The 9,511-nt window shown below is 43.6% G+C and overlaps 1 long non-coding RNA gene across 1 annotated transcript; it reads left to right on the forward strand.

Moving 5' to 3' along the window:
* The first annotated feature begins 6,168 nt into the window (after positions 1-6,168).
* On the forward strand, positions 6,169-8,092 carry LOC135444866 (uncharacterized). Its single transcript, XR_010439328.1, has 2 exons — positions 6,169-6,272; positions 7,498-8,092. It is a non-coding gene; the product is annotated as an uncharacterized LOC135444866 (long non-coding RNA).
* Positions 8,093-9,511: the final 1,419 nt, after the last annotated feature.

Here is a 9,511-nt window from a genome sequence, read left to right on the forward strand (position 1 = left end):
GAGTAGAGAAGATGCAACGCACCAGCAGTTTGTTTTCAGGATTTCTAGAAAACCCATTGAAACAGGTCTTCAGCTGGCACAGTCCAGCAAAGCTTCTTGCCTCACCTTCTTTCATTTTCTATGGAGCTCTTTTATTTATATCAGCTAATTGAACAGCTTTTTGCATTTGGTGAACAAACTTACTGATTCCTGACTTCAAGAATGTTTGTCATTGATGCAAAGGAAAGATAGCTGCAGGCTGTGAGATAAAAATGATACTCCAAACAGTTTGTAGGGGCAGGTTTACAAATGGAAGACACAGGCAGGCAGAGACATAGAAAGGAAGAATTTTAGTGAGCCAAATTGTCAGATACTTATAAGCAATTTCAAGGGCTCTGTACAGAGAGTTTCTCTCCTCTGTAATTCTCTATAGCACTGGCTGCAGCTCAGTTGGATACAAGCAAGCAGGATTCAGCCCCAGCATCAGCCCAGCTATGGCAGCATGGGCTACAACACAGGCATGGCTCAGCATCCTGCAGCTAAAGCCACATCTGCTGTGGAGTGTCTTCTACTCCATCTGCAATCACAGTTTCAGATCCAAGTGAAAACATAGCAGCCTTTTACTAAATTCCAGTGACATTTGCTTTATTTATGCACGAGAAGGAAGGATTGCCACATTAAACACTGCCAAGCAGTTTCTGACCACTTACTCTAATTGCAACCACCATTCCACACCATTTTGTTTAAAGGATCTGAGACCCTTCTTTTGTAAATGTTTTGCACCTGTTTTAACACTAAACCTGCACAAAATGCTAGGAATATTGAAATGCATAAATCTAAGTGTCTATTTTACTCCAAAATGAACAGAAACAGTTTAAAGCATGTTAATCATGCAATTATTTAAATGTACAATTCTGTTGAAGGCTACTAACGGAGAGAAGAGACTGAAAGAGAGACAGGAAATACCTTCCAGCAATGTAAAACTACGTGCACCTGGTAACCACTACTTTTCCTTGCAGGTTGCCTTTTTCAGTGTGAGCTGTATGTTGGTAGCAGCACAAATAGCTGCATCATGTAAAATAAATGCTCATTTTAAAAAAAGAAGACAGCATAGAAGATATATACTTGTTACGGGCAAGTCATAAGTAGCCAATAATTTATTTGCTGAACTTTGCCTTTTGCACTGGTTTATTTGCCTGGAAACAGTTTCTTTAATGTATTTGTTAATTATTTACATTTATATGTTTTGGTAACCCTCCCACTCAAAGCAAAAGACAGATTTCTGGTTTTATAATAACAAAATGGTTTAGGCATGTGTTCTTGAAGATATGTGGGGTATTTACCCAATCCAGCTTCTAGGCAGAGATTAAAAAAAAAAAACAAAAACCTGCCAGAAGAAAATAAAAACCTGCTTAAGTTAAATGAAAATGCCAGATGAGCGTCAGTGGAATCAGAATTCTTTTATGCCCATCTGGTAGACTCATTGAAACAAAAACTAAAGAAGAGGAGATTATGTCATTAAAGGTTGCTGCAAACAAACAAGGAGTTACTAAAGTTTTTTAGGCAGCTGCAGAGCTGGCATGACTTGTTTCTTGTGTTATGTCTGAAAACATGTATTTTCCATGCCATTCTTCTCTAGCAATGTCAGTGTTCAGTGTTAAGATCATCACTGGTTGAACTCAATGATTTTAAGAGTCTTTTCTAAACTAAATGATTCTCTGATTTTATGACTTTATGGACAAAATGCCCAACACTACTTCTGTTAAGCTCCATTTTAGCAGCTCCTCCTGGATGCCAGGTGCCCACTAGAGCCACTCTATCACTGCTCTCCTCAGCTGGACAAGGGAGAGAAAATATAGCAAAAGGTTCATGGGTTGAGATGAGAGTAGGGAGAGATCACTCAACAGTTACAGTCATGGGCAAACGGGCTTGACTTGGGAAAATTAATTTGTTTATTACAAATCAGATCAGAGTAGGGTAATGAGAAATAAATCCAAAACACCTTCCCCCTACCCCTCTCTCCTTCACCAGGTTACTTCACTCAGATTTTCTCTACCTCCTCCCCCAGTGCAGCACAGGGACACAGGGAATGAGGCTGTGGTCAGTTCAGCACATCATCTCTGCTGCTCCTTCCTTTTTAAGAGAAGGACTCCTCATACTCCTCTGCTCCAATGTGGGGTCTCTCCCCCAGGAGACACTCCTCCATTAACTTCTCCAGTGTGAGTTCTTCTCACAGGCTGCATGAATTGCTCCAGTGTGGGCCCTCTCCACAAGATACAATCCTTGAGGAACAGTGTTCTGGGGCTGGGTCACAAGTCCTGCCAGCCAACCTGCTCCACTGTGAGCTTCTCTCTCCCCACGGGTCCACAGTTTCTTCCAGGAGCCTGCTCCAGTGCGTACTTCCCAAGGGGTCTTCACCAGGAGCTTCAGGGGAATCCCTGCTCGGGTACTTGGTACCTTCTCCTTCTGCCCCTTCACTGACCTGGGTGCCTGCAGAGCTGTTTCTCTCGTACATTCTCATCTCTCTGTCTGAAATTGCTGTTGTGCGATTTTTTCCTCTTTTTAAACTCGTCATCCCAGAGGTGCTGCCACTGTCACTCAAGGGTTCAACTTTGACCACTGGCAGATCTGTTCCCGAGCTGGCTGGCATTGGCTCTATCAGACATGGGGAAGCTTCTAGCAGCTTCTCACAGAAGCCACACCTGTAATTCTCCCACTCCTTGTCACATACACAATAGAGAGTGGCAGTAATGCTGCACCTCTCCATTAAACTGCTTCAGCTTCTGGAGCAAAATATTTTCCTTTGAGTGTTTATGCATATGGAGAGAGCTGTGTTATTCTACCATGCAGTTTGTCAGAACAGTGAATGTAATAATGCCATGTCATGATCCCCTATTCCTCATCTCTTGGTGAGACTGAGTTGATATAAATGAACCATTGCTGCCTTGCCAAACACCTTTCAACACTGCAACTAGTCAGCATTAAAATAGCAGAATATAAGTGCTACTTATGAAAGTCTTTGCAAAATTTGTATTTAAAGCCTCACGAACAAGTTGCCTGTGTTCCTGCCTGGTGTCACAAAACCCAAGTCCAGCAGCATGTCAAACCTGGGTGCTGCTGACTGCCTGAAGCATGCAATCCCCAGTGGTACCAGATCTCTGCCAGTGTGATGCCTGGACATCAGTGCTCACACCCTGGGAACTGCCAGGAGAGACACTGATTGTCACAGGCTTTGATGATGGGCGCCATCAGAGATGCAGCACTGCCTGTCCAGGTTCAAGGCCATTTCAGCTGCTAAAGCTCAGTCAGCACAATGAGGTGTCGAGTCCTGAAAGCTTCATCACGGCAAGCAGCAGTCTAATAAAAGGTGTGACGGTTTGGCCTCTCTTACTATGGAGGGCAAACAGGGTTCTTCCAAATAAAACATGATTGTGGCTGCTTCTAAAACAGGAAAAATGCCTCATCCCTCTCTACTGAGCCCTCCACAGTGGAAGAGCACTGAACTGGAAAGGCACATGGAGGAATTCTGAGCTGCCATTCCTGCACAGTGCTTGTACCCCCCACACTGCAGATGGTGGTATCTTTGAGACACAAGAAAAAAAAAGCTTCCAGTAGAGACTTGATGAGTTTGAGGCTCTACACAAACCCCTGACTTTTGCCATTTTGCCAAAATAAGCAGATTTTTGTGACAACTCCAGGGGGTAGAGGCCATCTGAGCTGCATGAACTGGCCCTGCAGCACAGCCTGTCTACCTGATGAAGAGTTTAGGATTTCTAGACCCCCATTTTCACCTTCCTCTCCTTAACTCCTACAGCAGTCAGCTACTCTGACAGAAACCAGGAGCTTGAAGGACACAGTCCAGGAGGGGTTATCCTTACTGCTCCTCTTTGTCTGATGAGACCATGGCCAGCAGCTCAGTGATTGCAAGAACACTTATGTGCTTCTGGCACAGGGAGGGTGACTGGAATGGGGACAGAGACAGAGATGGGGAGCTCTGGTCCTGTGGGGAAAGAGCTCTCACCAAGGTCAGCAGTCACAGGATTCTGAGAGGATGTTCTTTGTGAATTTGAGAGCCTCAGAGGACTGATCTCCCAACCAATAAATGTCTCCTGGGCCCATTTAAACTGCACCGATTTACAAAGTTGTCCAAGCTTGTTTGCCCTAACACTCCTGTTGCCCCACCACTAGAAGTGAGTGACAGCCCATGCCTGATAGGCACCTCCATGAAACTCATGATCCTGGAAACTTAGGAGTGAGAGGACAACTGTAATTTTAGAGCAGTAGAGGATATTTGTTCTCTGAGATCCTTCTGTTAAAAGAGAAGGCTATTGTTATGGCTCTGTTTGGCAAGAAAAGAACTAGGATTGATCACAGCTTAGGCTTACTGTTTCCTTAATGACTACAACTGCTTTGCTCTCACAGTGTTTTTTAAGGGATATTGTTTACTCCAGCTTCAGCCCTACTCAGGATACTTGGAATTCAAATAAACTGCATTGCACTGCATTTTCTGGCAGGCACCCAGTGCAATGAATTTCAAACTAGTGTTTGATTTTGACAGCTACAAGGCAGAGAGGCATCTCACTAGTCAAGACTAATTCTTCCAGTTGCTAGACAGCATGACCCTATGAATTTACTGTCAGTCACATTGCTGAGGTCACGTTATCCCTCAGTAACAGTACCCTGACAATACGGTAAAGTGCCGACCGTGATCTGCAGAGTGAAGTGACTTTGCTTCTGTGGTATTTAAGACCTGAAATTAACTGTGGGTGTATCTACTGATATTTGGAAGAAAGATAAAGGATTTTCAACCTTTAGGGTGACTTGCGTAGACTCAAAATATTTGTGGTTGCAGATCTTAAACAGATAATTGGAAAAGTGTGGAACAGACATGATTTTTCATGAATTAAATAGAAAAGAAGAATAAATTAACTTTCTGAGGTCAAGAAATCATCCCCAAAATATCATTCACCTCCCCCCCTCCCCCCGCAATGTTATATATATTTTCAAGTCAGGGCTTCTCAAAGAGCTTTACAAAACACTGCTTGATGAGAATAAACTGTCACTCAGACCTATGAAATTCTCTGAACCATGCACAGAGCAGGCTATTTAAGGCTATCTTTAAAGGGAGATCCTGGCCAAGGCGTCCTCCCTCCTGTTCATTTTGCATACAGGAATTAGCCAAAGCCCCACAGCTTCCTCACATGCTCCAAGCAAGTCTCCAGCAGCACTGAGATGTTTGTGCTTTCTCTTTTTCAGAAAGAGCTCTCCTGCTGAGCAGCTCCATGCCTAAATCTTCATGTCAGCCTGGTGACTAGAAACAATGCTGCCATTGCACAAGCAGATCCTCAAAACATTGAAGGGTTGTTCTTGATTTCTTCATGAATGGTCTTCCTGTCACCAGAGACATGAGGAAGGCCAGATCCATGTGCAGCCCTGCCACCCTACAAGAGCTGGCTGCTCCTGATTGATATTTGGCCCTTAGGACTTGTCACTTGAAGGCCTGCTTTAGATGGATGCCCCCAGAGTGGCCCAGTGTTGCCTGGCTGATCTCACAGGGGCAGCTCAGAGGGCATGATTGGGCACACCTGGGGCTGCCCAATGGGGCTGGAAGGCACTACCAACACAGGGCAGCTGTGCCCATGCCCCAGGCACGGAGGATGCTCTGTTGAATGTGACACCACCATGCTGTGAGGGGCGCAGCTCTCTTGCTGTTGCTTCAGAAGAAAGTTTTTTCAATGCATGGTGGCTCTGCATACTTGAAGCACCAGTCTGGAAACACAGCACAGGCCAAAGCTCTTCTGGGATATTTGTGTATTTCAGAGTGTTCTGTCATTAGGTTTTGCATTGGTGAAGTTCTCTCTCTACTTCAGGGACATGGCACTTTTATTTGAGACATGTGGCATGGGACTGTGGATTATGGACTGTTGGGATTCAGGCACCACAAAGGGAGAGGGAACTCAGCCTGTCACAGGAAAAACTAGTAGTGGTTTGAGCACAGTGCAGCTGCCAGAGTCACCTCTGAGTCACAAGGACCTGCATTTTCCTCCCCTTCTGTGGGGGGATAGAATATAAGAAAATAAAGACAGTGTAGAAAGTAATCTTACCCCTAAGGAGCTGCAGCTGGGCCAATCATCAAAGATTAGGAACAGGCCTGACTTTAACAGGCCACAGCTGTAACCAAAGAGAAGCAGAGTGCTATAAAAGAGTGGGGTGGCTGGTTGAGAAGGGAACTGGAGTTGGTTGGCTGCTTTGTAAAGAAGAAAGAGTCAGTGCCCATAAGAAACACCAAGAAGGTATGAAACTTTTGTGATAAGGAGACAACAGCATGGAACCCCTGCAATAAGATGACAATACCTTTCTGTTCAGAATTGTAAGAACCCTGGAGTCCAAGTGGCATTTTCAGAAGGTCTTTTCCAACTGCACATGCTGCCCTGTTCTCTCCAGCGCTATTGTTTTGTCTTCTCTCAGTTTTCCTTTCCCTAATCATATTTCCTCCCTTTTTAATGGCTCTTCTTTCCTTATCCTCAAATAGCATCTCACCATTTCTTTGTTCTTGTGGTCACTGTACTCCTTCATTTTCTTTCCCACATCTTTCTTAACAATTAATTATTCCAGGGATAAAAAGTGGAAAGAGGTTGCTGGGCTTTTCTTCTCATTATCAATAATTCCAACACTTCTCTACTATTTCTCACCCTCTTCCTGTCATCACCAATTCATCCAGCTTCTCTGCATGTCCCATCCTGACACTGTGATACTCTTGGATGACCTCCCTTGGAGGGCACAACTTGGAAGTCATCACCTTTCCCTCACATCATTACCTTTCAACCACAGTCTCGCCAACTCTCACCTCTCATACTGGTGCCCATCTGATTACCTGACATCTTTCTTTCATTGATTTGCCCTGCAGATATGGTGTGTATTTCATACAGAAAATTAATCCACTGGAATGGATCTCACCTTTGCCTTGGACTACCCCTCACTGCTCTGCTTTAGCACTGCCCTCTGTGTTTGACTGGTCAATACCAGATTCCTCTAAGTCCCTTCCACCCTTTTCCTGCATATCATCTTTCCCTTATGCTGACCTCTGGATGACTGTTTCTATGTCTCAACTTTCTTACCTTCCTCAGCCTCCCTAAAATCTCTCATTTCCTCTCACATCCCTTCACAGCCCTTCTCCTTTCCAGTTTTGTCTTGCACCGACTCCCTTCAGAGCATTATTCTGAATCATTTTCTTAACTCTATTTTTGTTCTCTTGCTTCCTAGCACTCACTGGTTATACCTCACCAAGGTTTCTCTTTTTACCTTTCAAACCTTCCCTAGGTGACCATTCTCAGCCTCTGTCATCCTTCAGCCTTTGATGTTGCCTTGCTTTCTCTTGTGTAGATTTTCTGCAAGTGACAAATTGCTCTGAAGGGTTGATTTCTGCTTAAGCCTCATCTCTTTAACAAGGTGTCCAATTCTCTCATTTCTGACCCTTAGAAGAATAGTTCCTCTTCCTTCTATCCTTCTTTCTTCCAGCCCCAGCTTGGAAAAGAGAACACTACCACGATGTGTCTGCCATGGAAAACTCAAGAAAACTCCAGTGGAACTCTTGAAAATTGTGGAGTGAAACTGCCTTAATGGAATCAACCAGGTCATCTTCACTTCAAACAAGAACACCTGTGCAGACAGATGAAATTTAACTAATTCCCTTCACCTTTATATTTCCAGGCAATCTAGATTACCTTCACAGGCCTTTGAAAAACCCTTACCACATCATGGTAATTTCCTGCCAGCCTCTGGTGCCTTGCTCTTGTATGTCTTTCCTCTTTTTGCCTGTACTTCTTGGCAGGGTTAATGTATTTTCTCCTGCTGTAAGAAACCTGGAAGAAGCAGACCACCCCTGTTGGACTCTGGCAGCAGCAGAACAAACAAGGTCTACAGCAGGTCTGCCTCAGAGTAAGGGCTGCAGCACTCCATCCAAGCCACCCTGCAAGGGCAACAGCTATCAGTTTTCTGGGAGATGAGGCTGTCTGAGCAAATCTGTTGCTGCAAGTCAGATGCACAATTCAGTATTTCCTCATACTTGGAATACTTGGCACAGTGATTATGAAAATAAATAGCAATTAACTCAGTTTCTAAAGAAGTGGGTACAAAGATAATTTTGATGCAAATTCTTTTCAGAAACCAATTTCCCCCATGAGAATGCTGGCATTTAAATGCATTTTAAGAGCTAAGAAAAACACTAAATTTATTCTTTGTTGCCAGACAGGAACACTGTTTCAGATTTGTCTCAAAAACTTCCTGAGCAAGTGAGTTGGCCTTGTTAACCTCACTCTTAGTTGTGGTTAGCTTCTGCTAGGTGCCAATAATGTTTTGAGCCTATTGATTGTTTTTCAGGACCGGAAAGGGATTGATGTTTTGAATACACAGCAGAACTTATCTTCACTGTTCAAAAAGGACATGTAATTGAAACAGAGATAAGTCTATTGTTTTGAAATAAAATAGGTAGAAAATTATTTTTCATTTCTTTTTCATGAGGACATCAAACCACTCATTCCAGTTCAATAGGTCAAAATTTTTGCCACCCCTCATGGGTTTTCCTATCTTGAGGAAATGATTTTGTACCATTCATTGGAATGGTGTAAAATTGAAGGAATTGAATCTTCACTAATCAGTGTTGTCAGCACCTAGATGGCTAACCAAGGGAATCTGTTACATTCAACACTGAAGTGATTTCCAATGGGTCCATTACAGCTTCTCAGTTGAGGTGGTGGGAGATTAGCCTTAAGACTAACAGGGTCTGGGAAAACTGCCCACTAGAATTGTTCCAAGTCTCTAAAAGGACAATTGAACATAAAGGCATCATCTCTAGTTCAATGAGTCCATCAGCTGGAAATCACTGCTGATCAGAGAAGTACTGTAGGGAACAACTGCTTTATGTTTGCTCTATTCTTCTCCTCTTCCCTAGGCATCAGCCTTTAGCCATTCCCAAAGACAGGACATTGACAAAACAGGATCTAGGTGAAACTTTTGTTTCACCCAAAAAAGATATTTCTGGTGCTGTGACATGTGTTGCCACTATAGAGAGCAGCTACTCAGGTCAAAGTTTCAGAAGAAAGCTCATATAGGGGAAATGGTCAAAAGCTCATCCCATCCACATCGTCTAGGAAAAGGATCTACATAAATTTCCACCAAATAACTGGACCCCAACTGCATGTTTCTAACCCAGAAAGAGCATGAACAACGGCTGCTGTGAGTCAAATTATCCCTGCATCATGCAGAGAAGGCAGTTATCCTTCCTCCCAAACTAGAGCTGAGGAAAGCTAAGGGAGATGCTGCGCTTTTAGTCAAGAACTGTTCAGTATGAAGTCTTAATCCTGAGTACATCCATAAAGCAGCTAGACAAATCTATCCAGCTTCCAGTTATCTACTGAATGTGACCTAGCATGATCCAGACTGGACTTAACTTGTGTATATAAGCAGAAAGCCACAAGAATGCTCTTTCCATGCAACCCATTGGTGTGCAGCATCCCGGTAACACATGTCACTG

The sequence above is a fragment of the Zonotrichia leucophrys genome, chromosome 3 (genome assembly GCF_028769735.1).
Source record: "Zonotrichia leucophrys gambelii isolate GWCS_2022_RI chromosome 3, RI_Zleu_2.0, whole genome shotgun sequence".
NCBI classification, from domain to species: Eukaryota; Metazoa; Chordata; class Aves; order Passeriformes; family Passerellidae; genus Zonotrichia; species Zonotrichia leucophrys.